Source organism: Euprymna scolopes, chromosome 6, assembly GCF_053919585.1.
Source record: "Euprymna scolopes isolate OS-2025 chromosome 6, ASM5391958v1, whole genome shotgun sequence".
NCBI lineage: Eukaryota > Metazoa > Mollusca > Cephalopoda > Sepiida > Sepiolidae > Euprymna > Euprymna scolopes.
In genome coordinates, this window is record NC_136487.1 from 117,578,692 (window position 1) to 117,594,911 (window position 16,220).

At 32.2% G+C, this 16,220-nt stretch overlaps 1 protein-coding gene across 4 annotated transcripts in view; it reads right to left on the reverse strand.

Annotated features, from left to right (window-relative positions):
- Window positions 1-16,220, reverse strand: part of LOC145277907 (sialin-like) — a 1,209,741-nt gene that overhangs the window by 158,537 nt on the left and 1,034,984 nt on the right. The gene's annotated exons all lie outside the window — the stretch shown is intronic.

The window sequence follows — 16,220 nt, forward strand, 5'->3', positions numbered from 1 at the left end:
CTTATTCTTTATTTTGCATCACGTTCGCTGTTTTTTTTTCATAATATTTAAACAGGGGTATTACGTTCGCTTATTCTTTATTTTCCATTGTGTTTTGATTTAACCCCCCCCCTTCTCACACACACTCCTCCAAACACCCTCACTAGTAATACCTAAATGCATGTTCATGACGATAGAACTTATTTACTGAAAAGGTTGCATGAATCAACGCTGTCATTGGTAACATTGGTTAGTGATATCTTAGTCTTCTCGCAATATAGCAACTTTGTAATCTGTATTCATGTCTACTTATATATAAAAGGCACTGTGTGTGTGTGTGTGTGCGTGTGTGTGCGTGTGTGTGTGATGGGCTTCAAAAACAGCCGAGTCGATTTTTCGGAAGTTTCACACAAATTTACTTCATGCATCTGGGAGTTTTCTTAGATAGTTTTTATATCGGAATGCCCCTGATATGATATCGAAAATCGATAATCGAAAAAATCCGATTAAAGAGGGAACCGTCCGATTTTGACTAAAGTTAACACCCTTATACATTCACAATCCATCGAAAAGTTTTATTATGGCACAAGCAGAAAGGTCGGGCATGCAAAATCAGCAGTAGGTGCTTTGACATGACACAGGATCATTCAAAATGAATATTTCTGTTTAGAGCTCAATTCAACTATGATACTTGACTTTTGCTATTTAAACTAATTCAAGCTATTATCACTGCACACACAGAAGGGTTCAACGTATAAAATTAACAATAGGTTCTTTGATATAACAGGGGTGCATTCGAAATGAATGTTTCTGTTTAGAATACAATTGAACTATGATACATGACTTTTGCATTTAAAATGTTCATTCAAACCATTGTATAAAAATAATTTTGTAAATCAACAGTTGGTTCTCTATAGTGCAATGTGGACTAAATGTGGGGAGGCATGTAAAACTTCTCCCCGCTGCACCATGGCGGGTCCCCAACTAGAGCAGGCAATCAGTCGATTTGATTGAAAAATGGCGATCTTACTGATTTTGATGGCAATACAAGTATGGGAGGGTTGAACATTTATTGATCCTCATTTAATCCCGGGCAACGTCGGGTCTCCCTGCTAGTTAGTAATAATTATGGATTTCTTCTGATGATGGATATGTGCTGGTTTTGTTAAGCAATCAAATTTCCAACTGAGAGAATGGAGAGAGGTAGCCGTTGGTTTTATGATATGAGCCAACCACTCTTCCAATGACATCCAGGCACAAGAATGACTGAAAATTGAGTTAGAAACCCTTAGAAGATTGAGCTGAAAGAACATATCGAAATATTATGATATTATGATCCTGAACAAAAAAGTGATGGAATTCGTCTGAGTCTATGAGTTTCGATTTTTTATGCAAATATAATGCTTAGGGTCTATTGACAGACAACTGTCTCGTGCGCTAAGACACCCCTCTTTTTTTTTTCACAAAGAAGAACTAAGAATAGAAAAACAAGGATTAAAAAGAAAGAAAGGGAAAACGAGGGAAAAAAATATTTTTTAATCAATCAGTTGTTGTCAAGTTGAACTGAGTTGAGACGATCAGCCAATAGAAAAACAGAATTTCAATTCAAAAGAGTCAATCAATTCTTCGGAATATGCCTCTCGTGAAAAGAAGTAAAACTTTCTACTGACAAGTCATCCCCGAGTGGCTTCTGGGCCTTGATAAGTAGTGACCTCCATGTAAAAAAAAAAAAAAGCTAGAGTAAACGTCACCCGGGCGGTCCGCTCAAATGTCACCCCACTGATCCCCACTCCACTCTATGATAAGGGACGGGGGCGCCCCCTCCCCATGAAACAGAATTTTTGTGAAATATTAAACGGTTCTGCTCGGATAATGTCGATGCGTTACTTACGGAATACGATCAATTAAACTCTAGAAGCACCTGTTTAACAGCTACATGTTTAAAAGCTACACAAGTTCTATAATTGGATACTCCTCCCCCAAAAAAAGAACGAAAAACATAAAGTATGTTTTTGTAAACCGCTCGTGAAAACTTACTGACAGCATTATTAGAGTCCTTACTTATTCCCATAAAAAAAAAATGAATGAATCTCTTAGTAAAAGAAATTTGTCTGTCTCAGAACAATGACAAATTGTAAAACAACGCAACGAGTCACTTAGTAAATGGATGAATAAATAAATTAATTATTTGTTGTTATGAAGAAGAAAAGGGGGCGTTAGAAACGCAGTCGAAGAGAAATGCCGAAAAAGAAAAAAAAATGAAAAATCAATTAGTAAATAAAATCGGAAAAGATGGTTTGAAAACAAAAAGACACGTAACAGCCGCTTTGCCTTATCAACTCACAAAACGAAGCGAATAAAATAAAATAGAAGAGGATTAAGTGATGATAAATAAATGGGTGGAAAAACAAAATTACGAAGAAAAGAAGAAATAAAACACTTAAAAAAAGAATAGAAAAAAAAAAGAAACTGTGAGTTAACGACTTTTTTATTTTATATATTTAAATCTACACTAGAAAGAACAACTGTACTCATGCAGTTTTGTTACCGCAATTTTTCCGAACCTTCACGAGCGTTTCCGGGTAGATATTGAGTAGAACTGGAATATATTGAGCCACTTAGCCAATCGAATTCAAGTTAGCAGACGATAAAAAAATTCAATTAATTTTTGTTATTCAATTATCTGTTTTTCACAATTCACACTTTAATGAAGTTCTTTTTTTGCCAAAGTTTCCAGATAATTAAGATAATGAATCTATAAACTTTATTGACCTTACTACACACACGACAACGAACCATGTCGAAAGAATGTGGGGGGAAGCAAAGCAAAGAAACAAAATCGAATGTGGGACCAATAGGGAACTATTAGAAAGCTACTTGACAGATTTCATGTGGAGACAGAAATTCAAAGATCCTTTCTCCTGCATAATGAACCAGGTAGCTCAATATTACCCTCAGTTTCTCTCCACTTTCTCTACGCACTCTTCTTTACCTTCGTGGTAATCGTCTGCTCTTGCAGCAAAAGAAAATTTGCCAACTACCCTACTCTCTATATTTTAAAAATAAAAACTAAACAAACAAAACTTAACATGACCATCGGCAAAAAATTAATAACTAACAAGAAAAAAATTCATAATTCAGAAAAAAAAAAACAACAACAATGCCCCCAAACAACAATAAATAAAAAAAAAATTAATTAAAAGGTTTCATATAAAGACATCTACAATTTTGTTTCCATATCTTGTTATATTTCATTTTCGTTTTCTTGTTAAAATAAAAGTTTAACCCGTGGTGTTTTAATTATTTTATCTTTAAGATATATTAGCAACTATGTTTCGTTATTTGGATTTTTGGTCTTCTCAGAAACGCTCATGAAAATCGCGGTAACAAAACTGCATAAGTACCAAAAAACTTTTATACTATTTTTACAATTTTGTTTCATCATATCAAATTTGAAATAGACATGTGTAATAGAAAAAGAAATTTTTGTTTCTTCTATTTTTCATTCTGGTTTGTAGTTGTATTTATATAAACAAAAACAAAAAAAAATAAATAGAATAGTATTACAAAGTGGGAACAAAAGAAATCCCAATAAATATTTTATTAAATATCGGAACATTAACGTAAAACGCTTGTACTTTGATCTTGAAAAGCAAATATTCACTTTTAGAACATTTAAATGCAAATAAAAGACAAACAAAAAACAAACAAAAAAAACGGCACTTCACAAAAGGATGTACCTTCGATAGTATAGTCCTACAATGAATGTTTTCTTGTTTTCCTTGTGGCAAACTGGTAAGTGACATTGTCAAAATGTATTTGTCTTGTAAGTTCGTTTTCAGTAGACAGAACAGCCGGGTCCAACGGTCTCGACTGGCTCATGGTTGATAGAAGGTAACTCTTTATAAGTTTCATTTTGGAGAAACTTCTTTCACACGATGTACTCTAGTACAAAGTAGCACATAGACCAAACCCTCCAATCAGTTATATAGAAGCAGTTAACTCTCAAAATAGCTGCCACATTTTATCAACTAGTTTTGCCTGATTTTCCAAGCAAATTAATCTATCTCATGAATTTATTGTCTGAGTTATGCAGATTTTTATTTTTTATTTTTTTTGTCAGAAAATCTATAATACAGTAGAACCTCGGGATACGGCATTAAAAATTAGTAACAAAATACAGTACAGTATATAATACACATGTATATAATCAAATAACATTATAAATAATACCGTAACGTGGGGAAAATACCGTAACCAGGGTCTGGAAAAACATTGTATTCCACATCGTAATCTGAAAAAACTGTATCGTCGGGCCACCGTATCCCGGGGTTCTACTGTATAAAGGCTTGCCTGTGTTTATGTTGGTATGTCTAGCTAAAACTCTAAATTACAAACCAACCACCCAGAAAGTTAATATTTTTTTAATCAGCATTTACTTAAATGAATGATATCTAAACTGTTGAAAAAATATTCATTCTTTGACCTTTAACTGGCGCAGATTTCGTCAAGAAAAGGGTCTGTTTTCCAACCACTAACTAAAGGGAAGTAACTCTGATTTTTTGTCAAGGAGTTAATTCCTTTATGTCGACTTATCATCGAAGAAGTGAGGGCGAGTTGTCTGCTTTAATGTGTGTGTGTGTCCAAAGGGAAGAATGGACAGGTCTGACAAAAAAAGAGAGAGGAACGAGAGAAAGAGACAGGTTTTAATTGAAATATGTTACACTTTTGCCCAGGCAAAAAAATAATAATATTATATATTATTATAATAATATAAGATATAATAATATTATATATATTATAATAATATTATAATATATAAAAGATATATTATTAGCGGAGTACTTTTGCTAATAATATATCTTATATATATTATAATATTATTATAATAATATTATATATTATTATAATAATATAAGATATAATAATATTATATATATTATAATAATATTATAATATATATAAGATATATTATTAGCGGAGTACTTTTGCTAATAAGATATAAATGTAGATATGGAGTTGCAGCAGGAGTACTCTTGAGTTGCAGCAGGAGTACTCTGGAGTCTTGATAATTTAGCGTGAAACTTGTTGCGTATCCTCAGAGAGTTAAAGACTGTAAATTTGCAGAAAATTATTTTACTAAATATCACTGCTTACACCTCCATTTATCGAATCAATGAATTCCCACCAAAAAATTTAAATATTATAAAATGTAACAAAAAAAAAAGACACCAATAAAAAGAGTTAATATGGTGTGTGTTATAAGCTGGATGCAAAAGATTTCTCATTCAATTCCAGACAAAACCTGATCATTTTATTAGTCACTAGCTTTATAAAGTTAGCTATTGTAAATATTTATATATTTGTACATTTGTTTATATAAGATTCACTCCTAAACTAGTTAACCGACCATTATGAATTTTGGAACACAGTTGCTAAGCCTAAGGAGTTCAAATGTGAGATATATTTAGCTTAATTTATTTTTATGTAAATGAAACAAAGAGGAAGACCTCTTTTGAAAATTCAGATACCTCTTTTTTAAATTTTGATAATAGGTTTTACACATCAATTAAGTATGCTGTAAATTTCATTGTAGTTGGAAACCCTTAGAAGTTTTTCCTAAGAATAAACTAAGTATTTTAATGGGTTTCAAGGGACATATAATATGAACATAACCTTCTATATAAAAAATCAAATATTTCAGATTTGCATTAAATTTTATCCATAATCATTAGACACCAATTAAGCAAGATTTTCTGCATTTCATTTTCTTTTTAAGACCCTTTAAGCTTAAGCTTTAAATTTTAGATGTAATGTAATGAATTCGATCAAAATTCAAAAGAAATAACAAACAGTATTCTGAAAGCAGTTTGTCCTAAGAATAAACTAAAAACACAATAAGTTTGAATCTTGATTTTAGGCAGTTGTGGTATTTAATGAATTAGGTAATCGATATCTGCTAAATATCGGTTTTTACCGCGACGGGACAGTTGGGTAAGCTTTGATTAAAAAAGGATAGAAAAATAAACATGCGTTTCCTTTGGTAAAATTTCCAAAGCTCCAACCGGATGTTCTAAGGGCTATAACTTCCGTAACACCCAAGCTTATGGCCCTTTTATTGTCTCAGAACTTTACAGAATTCTAGACATGAGGTTTATATCTTGCTTTTAATCTTCATAATGGGTCATTAACACGTTGCAAAACAGTTCTATTTGGTAGGATTAATGGCGTTTTTATATTATATTAACAAACAAATGTTGAATTCCAATTGAAACAAATGGTACCTACGTATTTTCAGGTCTCAAATAGTAACATAGCCATAAATTACGAAAAGCAATTAGGTATAAAAATAATTATTAATGAAAAGAGAATTTTGTAAAATGAAACGAAATTACTTACTAAAAAAGAATTGCCGTAGGAGATAATTAAGTTCCGTTGCTTATGTCATGTAATGTACGTAATTCAAAATGGCGGACACATTTTTTTCCTCATCTAAACTTTATAGAAAACTGTATTTCACTAATAATTATTTTTCTAGCTTATCGTTTCCCATAATTTTTGGATATGTTATTATTTGCGACATGGCAATTACGTAGGTGCCACTTATTTTACTTGAAATTCATTATTTTTTTCGTCGTTATAATAGAAGTACCGGATTAATTTTATCTATTTTTGGGTGTATATATATATATATATATATATATATATATATATATATATATATATATATATATATATATATATATATATATATATATATATATTATAAATCTACCAATTATCTTTATTTCATATTTATAATCTGTGTATTCATTGATTTTTCCCCCTGGAAGATGCACAGGGTTTCTTCCAATAAACAAAAAAAAAAAAAAAGAAATAGGATTACTACGAAAATGAAAGAACAACGATCAAAAGAAAAATGATATATAGATGAATAAGGTTGACAAAATTACATGAAATATGAATTAGTTATTTCTCTGTCTCCAATTATTACAAAGAAGGAAAGAAAATGGAAAATAAATAGAAAAAATAGAAGAAAATAAATTAACGAAAAAATAGAATAAAAGGATGAAAGAAAAGATGAAAGGAAAATAGAAAAAGATGAAAGAAAAAAGAAAAACCTACGGAAGAAAAAGTGAAAGAAAACGAAAACAAAGAAATGAAAGAAAAAATAGACTAAAAAAAAAATGAAAGAAAAAAAACATAAAATAAAATAATAGAAGAAAAATATGAAAGAAAGAAAATCATAACTAAAAGTGGTATAATTTTAAAACTTTCTTATCTGTTCTTATCTTAGCTCAAACACTGGGGAACGCTTCTAGAGTGCTAACTGTTTTGGTTTCAATTCTAGCTGATGGCATCCAAGTTATTATTTTTTGTTTTTACTTTTGAAATCAATATTATATACATGACATTATACATACATTATAGGTACAATATATACATTATACATACATTATAGGTACAATATATACATACATTATAGGTACAATATAATATTCAGTAGAGAGTGGACTCTGTAATAATAAATACGAAATCTGCATGAATTAAAATATATTTAAGCGTATTTTATGACTGGCAATGTCGAGTGCTCCTGCTAGTCAAGCATAAAATAAAATAAAAATTATTACAAGAAAACTTGTTTCTAATGAAAAGTCAGTGCTTAAGAAAGAATTGAAAGATCGATTTTTTTAAAATATGTGGCTTTAAGCAAAAACAACAGTACTTACTTGTCATGTCGAAAATATAAATATTACAGAAATTCATCGAGTAGAAAATTATTGATTGTTAAACTTAACACCAAAGTCTCCTCTTTTTATTGGAAATTGAAGGAAATTGCATTTTCCTTAGATTTGAAGATTGCGAATACAAGGGACATACATATCTCTTGTGAGATATTCTCTCACACCGGTTTTTATGCAAAAGATGTGTCATCTTTAGCTATCTGCCGTGTAACACCCGAAAAGGGTAGTAGTTCATGGTTTATCTTCGCGTTTGCAGCATACAATACTCCATGCTGTTCGAAGAATAGTTGCAACAAGTCGATGAGTTAAGTGATGCCTTCCAAGGATGAATGCTGCGAATAACCCTCCAAATGGCGGACAAAGGACAGGTCAAAATGTAGACCTTAATTTCATCTCTCAGAGATGTTATATAAGTAATAATGAAAGTCAATCAATTGGCAGAGCACAACAAAAGGACATTGGTTTTTGCAAATGATAATAACATTTCGCTCCACATTAGTGCATTAATATGTCTCAATGAGACAAAGGGGGGTTGAGGCTACAAGCCTCGAGTCAGTTTTCTTACGTCTATTTCGATCTGTTGTCTTTGTGAAAACTGGCGGCCTGAAATATGAAAAATAGCGCCAAGAATACGCCTCAGCAGTTAAGAACAATCAATCTGATGAGTTCAAACAAAATCGTGGGCGGCCAAACCGACCAATGAGGTGCCTGCTTATTTCTGCAGAATTTCTTACTCTCTCTTTTCACCACTTTAATGGCTTCTGAAATTTGTAGCCTATAGCGATAGACTTTTTTTTTTTACTGTAAACACAATAGCAGTTGTTCTACTAGATGAATTTTCGTAATTTTGAGATATATTGCTATTTTCGACATGACAATTAGGTAAGTACTGTTGTTGTTGTTGTTTTTTTCCTTAAAAATGATATTTAAAAATAAAATCGATCTGTCTGAACGAGCACCAAAAAGTCTTTCAATATAAAACCTGAGAAAAATAACGCAAAGAAGTTTGATTATTACCTTTATAACGACAAAGGCTAAAAGAAAAAAAAAAAAAAGAAGCATTTTTATTGTCTCTAAAACTTGACAAGAAAGATTAATTATTTTTTATCGCCCCCATTGTGTTAGATTAATGAGTATTTCAATAAAAGACAATTCTTCTTTCATGTTTAGGAAGACAAAAGAAGAAAATTGATAAAATACTTTATCTTTTCTTTTATAAGGCAATATAAATTATTAATATTTATCCTTTGGAAACATAAGAAATCAATTTAAACTAAATTGAACTACAAACTTTTCTCTCCTATAACGGCTTCTCTATCAAACCATGAACAATAAAGGTAGATTCTTTTTTTTAATTAATCTTGCAATATCGTTAACACGAAAGAAATAGAAAATTAATCTTGTGATATCATTAATTCGAAAGGAATAGAAAAATAAATAAATGCACAACAAATAACTTTTTCCGAGCGAATTTAAATTTAATTTTCTGCCGACTTGTATACTTTTAACGTTCTGACACTGTTTTTAAGTTTTTTTTATTTCAAAATTAGATTTCGTTTAAATTCTTCACACAAGAATTAAAACTGATGCTTGCTATTAATGCTTGTCATTCGTGCTTCATTTCTAAAAAAGTAGTAAAAGGAAATAATTTGCTCTATCACTAACGTTAATATCAAGGGCCTGAAATGTTAACCACCTCTAAATAATCGACGCCATTTATGAGTTTGTTTTTTTGTTTTTTCATGTTTCCATGAGTCAACTTAGTGATAACAAATTCAGAGATAATAAATCTTACACTTAGTTTTCTCACTTTAAAATTATACAGGTCGGTAGAAAATTAAATTGTAATACATTTAATGAAAGCTTTTTTACCGCAATTTTTTTTCTGTATTATTTGGATTATTCAAAGACTGTGCTCATCTTGAGTGTTATTCGCATAAAGTTTCGGTCGATGTAACCGCTGACCTTCTTCAGGTTCATCTTGTCGAACTTTGGAATCTGCATTGGATTTTAAACAGAATCCTTTATTTAATCCATGAGGATAACATGTTCTAGTTTCGGCAGCTGTGACTGGACAGATGTCTTAAGTAATTTACAATTGTATTCTTCATGTTTGTACTGAGGATTGTTCTCCCAATCACTAATATCCCTCAACTCAATGTGACCAAAACAATAAAGTCTCCTATTCTGTACACATCTCCATACATTCTCTAGATTTTTTCCGAGATCATCAGATCTAAGTTTGTCTTTAACAGTCACATATCACATCAATTGTATCATTCTCATATCATTTCTATCCATGCAATGCATGTCCTCAACCTTCATTGGCCAAATTTCACTATCATACATCATCACATGCTTGAAAGACTCGGCTTTGCTCGGGCCCTATGTACTGTTCATAACTGTATATGTATATATCTTAAAAAGTTTGACTCATGTCTAGGTAAGCTACATCTAAAATTTCAAGTGTTTAGACCCAAATCTAAAATTTCAAGTGTTTAGACCCAAAATTGGTGGAGGAGTTTAGTAGAGTCTGAAAATGTCAACTGTTTCAGCTTTGACCTCTTGGCAGCGAAATTTTCGCCCAAAAACTGATTAAAAGGCTTGCGGTATGCTTTAATACTCTTTATGTAAAATTTCAAATGTTTAGACCCAAAATTTGCTGAATAGTTTGCTAGAGACTGCAAAGGTCAAATCTTTCGAACTTCAGCCAAAAACCGAATAAAAAGCTTGTCCTATGTCTGAATACACTTTATATAAAATTTCGAATGTTTAGACCAAAAATTGGCTGAGTAATTTGGTAGAGACGGCAGGGGGGGTCAAATTTTTTAAATTTTGACCCCAATTTTGACTCCGTAACATTTATTGTTTTGGGCTCAAATCAAAATAAAAAGTTTAATCCATGCGCAAACAACATACATCTAAAATTTAAAGTGTTAAGACCCAAAATTAGCGGAGGAGTTTGGTAGAGTTTTCAAAGGTTAAACCGTTGAATTTTGACCTCTTGACAGCCAAATTTCTGGTCGAAAACCCATTAAAAAGAATTTCCCAAATCTCAATACCCCTTATGTCAAATCTCGAGTCTGTAGTCTAAAAATTGACAGAGTAGTTTGGTACACACACACACACACACACACACACACACACACACACACACACACACACACACACAGACAATTTCACTTTTATAGATATACTAGCATTTCAGCCCAGCGTTGTCCGGGTGTTTGGATGTGTATGTTGAGCAAAAAAAAAAAAAAGAAAAAAGTGGTAGTAGGAAGCCAGGCTCGAACCTGTACTGTGAAGGAGGAAAAGAACGGGAAAAAAAACGGGACGTCTTTACTGTTACGACCACCGTCAAATCGGGAGTGCCATAGGTTTTAATTAAGGCTAGACAATCGGAAAGAGGGGATGACTTTCGAAAATATCGGCCAAAAAAGCGATCCCTCCCTGTAGAAAAGTGCGCAGTTGAGGGTGAAGAAATTAATGTTTTTAGCCTATTTTTCGTCTGAAGGGTCGAGCTTCAAACGATACTGATCTTGTGAAAATCCGTCGCCTCTGTCGAAAGTTTTAGGCAGACATGCAAACATACATACATACATTTATATATTAATAACTCAAATTTTCGACCCAAACCGATTAAAAAGCTAACCTTATCTCTGAATACCCTTTATGTAAAATTTCAAATGTTTAGACCAGAAATTGTCTGAGTAATTTCGTAGAGACCACAGAGGTAAAATGTTTAAAAATTTTGACCCCTATTATGACCCCTTAACATTCATAGTTTTGGGCTAAAACTAAGTTAAGTTAGATCCATGTCCAAGGAACCTATATCTATAATTTTAAGTGCGTTGAACCTAAAATTGTCAGAGGAGTTGTAGAGTTCTCAAAGGTCAAATCGTTGAACTTTGGCCCCTTAACAGCCAAATTTCTGGTTGAAAACGGATTACAAAGATTTTCCCAAATCTCAGTACTCTGTATATCAAATTTCGAGTTTGTAGACTGAAAACTGACAGAGTTATTGCGTAAGGAAATGTACACAGACACACAGACAGACAGACAGACAGACACGTTCACTTTTATAGATAGATAGATAGATAGATAGATAGATAGATATAGATAGATTGGACGCAATATGTAGTAATGATTGAAAATGTTTAAAAAAAAAAATTTAAAAAGACTCGTGCCCAACCACCGAGAATCGAAACCAAAACGTTCAGCTCACAATTTATTTTGCCTCTGTCGTCAATGACTGGGCTATGAAGTCATTTATAATGCAAGGCTAAAAATTAAAACATGAACCAATAGCTACTACATTATGCATTCGTAATGCCACGTTCGATCTTCACCTGGAAAATTTCATTTTTTTTTTTAATTTTCACACTTTTGCACAGAAACTTTTGCATGCAGGAGCTCCATTAATACTGAACGTCCACAGAATGCCCAGCAGCAATATATTACATATGAAAGATGTTGCTGTGGAATTTCCACAGATCCTGCTAGTCTATATATTAATAGGATAGCGTGTGTGTTATGTATTTTGTGTGTCACGCTTACATCTGAGTGACTGTCGTTTAATTGTTATGGACTTTCACTTCTTGTAATAAATAATTTTACCAAGAATTCTTCATAAGTTTTGGTTTCGGTTTCGATTATAGCTGATGGCACTCCAATAATCTATTCTTTTCATAAATAATTTTATCAAGAATTCTTCATAAGTTTTGGCTTTGATGACAATTTAAGCTGATGCACCCAAGTCATATGGATATATTTTCTTATTTTTGAAATCACAATTTTATAATATATAAAAATCGGTAGAAAATGAACTCTTTCCATATTTCTCTTGTTTTAAAAAGTAATATATATACGAAATCTGCAAGTATTAAAATATCATATTTAAGCGTACTTTACGACTGGACTATGCCGGGCGTCCCTTCAAGCTTTGATAAATACTTTTGCAGTTTTAACAAAAGTGCAACAATAATATCAGAGCGTCTCCATTTACGCTGCTACAGAATGCCAACATCAATATATTACACATGAATGAGTCCCCTGTGGAATTTCCACAGGTCCCGCGAGTTAATATTAATATTGCAGATTAAGTCGTACTCAAACATTTGTTCTCGTTGACTCACTGAAGATAAGCAACGTTGAACCTAATCAGTGTTTTGATGGTTGAATGCTATAAATTTGGGAATTCACACACACACACACACATATTTATTTATGCTTTATTTACAAAGTTTAGATAAGTCACTTAAAAAAAATATATATCTTTCGGCAAGGAATGAATCTATTTATAAGTGAAATAGTAGAAAAGCCTAAAGCCTTGCTAGAGCAACCTGTCTAGTAGAAGGAAAACATTGAAGTAATAATAGTTTTTTATCCGTTTATCCCAGCACTGGTTCCATTTGTCTTTAATTTGTTCTTGCCACTGGACTTACAAAATGTAGAGTCAAAGAAGTTGTGATTGCGCAACCCTTGTTTCACTATAAAAATATTCATTACATGAACAGAGTTTTAGAGGGTATCCATTGTCTCTTGATACTGAAGACAGGCGATGGGGCATAACCTTTTTCATTATAAGCAAACGGAAACTAGTCAATATTTAGGATTATATCAGCTATGTTTGTGTAATAAAACATATCTATCATATAGCATATATAAATATATGATACATGATATATAAATATATCATTTTCTTCTTCTAAATTATTTGCTCTAGCAAAACTTGGGAATTTAGTCTATTCTACTGTTTAATCAATAGCTATGGATGAGAAAAGATAGCCTCATACCTTGCCATATATATGGTCCATCATATATATATATATATATATATATATATATATATATATATATATATCGACATATATATATATTGTTACCATGGGGTCCCGATTTCTAATCTCGCTAGATTCAGCCACTCTGATGAGTCGTAGACGACAAAACAAGTGAATAATTATATTTTAAGAATAATATATATGCCGCTCCGCATGTGGGGGTACCAAATTGGTTAAAGGGAAAATTATCCCCAACTCGCATTTAGGTAAAAATGCGCTTTCGTAAATAATTGAATTCATTCAAGACGTATCGCAAAAACAAAAACAAATAACATATAAGTAAATCGCGATATATCCGAACAGTCAGCGAGGTGGACGAGGGGTAAGGGTTTAAGCTTCTTACCATGGGGTCCCGATTTCGAATCTCACTAGATTCAGCCATTCCGATGAGTCGTAGATGACGAAACGCGTGCCTGTGGATAATTATATTTTAAAAACAATATATATATATATATATATATATATATATATATATATATATATATATATATATATATACTCGAGGTAGAAGTGGTAAAAAAAGATAAAAAGTGCTCAATACGTTGGTAGAGCTGAATATGTTTTTTTTTTATTTTGCAACATCAAGTATTAACTCAATCTATTACAGTTGTTTTTGCAGACAGAGGATTCACTGTCTACTTCGTCAGATAGCAAGAGTCAAAATAAGAAGGGAGGAAGACAAGATTTTTTGCGGTCACGTGTGGATATTAAGAAAACAAGAGAAATATAAAAAGAGAAAAAAATATTATCTAAAAAAGTAATTAAATAAAAAGAGGAGATATAAAGAAAGAAACAGAAGGTAAGGAAGGAGCATATATCTGCGTCATTAACAAAATAATTTGAATTGAAAAATGGTGGCTGTGGGGTTACGTATTTTAAATGAGTTAAATATGTCAACAAAGCAGATGTTGGTATGGGTTTACATAAATTGAAAGATTTTAAGGGAGATTTTTCTCGGCCGCACTGTTAACATACGTCTAGTTGATTGCTTTTTAACTGACGTCCTATATAACTTACATAAACGCCCTAGCTATGTTGAGTAGGAAAGCGTTTATATGGTAGATAGTTAATATATGTCCAGTTAGTTACATTAAGTATACACCCTATTATTTATATTGGCGTGCGACAATTGCGTGATTTTAGTATAGATTAAACACTGTAATTGAGGTGATTGTAGCTTTATGGACAGTTAATCATCTGGCTGCAGAAACAATTGTAATGGACTGCATTAATAATTGAGGTTGTAAAATAAAAAACATATATATATATATATATATATATATATATATATATATATATATATATATATATATATATATATGCATCTCTCCCAGTGAATTAAACGCACTCCCACATACCAACCTGGAAATTTCTACGTCTTGGTGCGGTACATATAACCTTCCCAAATGATCACACACACACACACACACACACACACACACACACATACACACACACACACACATTTATTTTGCTTTATTTACAAAGTTTAGATAAGCATCAGTACCGTCGGTTTCAAACCTGATAATTATGGACCGTTTTAGATACCCATATAAAGCTCTCTTCAGCCGATACCCAGAGAGCTTGATGTGGGTATCTAAAACGGTCCCTAATTATTAGATTTGAAACCGACGGTACCGATGACTTATATCATCTAAACTTTCTGTAAATAAAACATAAATAATGCTCTCTTATTTTCAGATTTTTCCTTATAATAGAGCACTCTGCTGGAATCCTTTTTCCAAAAAATATAACTAATTTTGAAATAATATATCTCTGATCTCACTCCTTGAACATTATGTCACTTATAATATATATATATATATATATATATATATATATATATATATATATATATGCCCTTGATTTTCTTTCAATTAGCTATCTATATATGTCTCTCTCTCTCTCTCTCTCTCTCTCTCTCTCTCTATCTCTCTCCCTAGCCCCTCTCTATTTCTCTTTGTCTCTTTCTAGTCTAGTTGCATGCATATCCCAATCAACGGCGATGACAACTGTAAGTTTCGCATTTTTTCCCAAAAAAACATCTCCCATCCGTGAGGCAGCAGTAAAGTGTCACAATAAGTCAAATTTGTTATATCTACAGGGTGGAATGATAAAATTGTCATCTTAGAAAAAACAACATAATTCCATTTCCATCCGATAAAAACCGTTTTTTTTTTCTTGTTACAGGCCATCTACTAGTTACCCAGATGTATACAAATCCCAAGAGCAATAGGAGCCTTCTATCATGTCTGAAAGTGACATAATGTTCAACAAGTGAGATCAGAGATGCGCCGTTGTACAACTCATGCTCTTTACCAATCCAGTTTATGACAACATGACCATTGCCAGCACTCTCAAAATGCATAACTGGATTGCCACAAATAACAGGTACGTGCCTAGGGGTATGAAAACAAAGTTTCCAGCCACGGTTATGGTCTTTGGTGTGGTTTCAAGTGAGGGCTACATCCTGCCACCTCACATTTTCGGTCTACTTCAAAGTAAGCATCAAAGTGTACCTGGATGTGCTGAAGAGTGTGGTGAACCAAAAATATATGTGACTTATCTATCTATTTTGATTTAAGTTTTTCAAGTGGCCGCTGGCAGACCGTGAGTGTGGCAGCAGAACTTGGCACTGGCCTACAAGTCCAAAGAG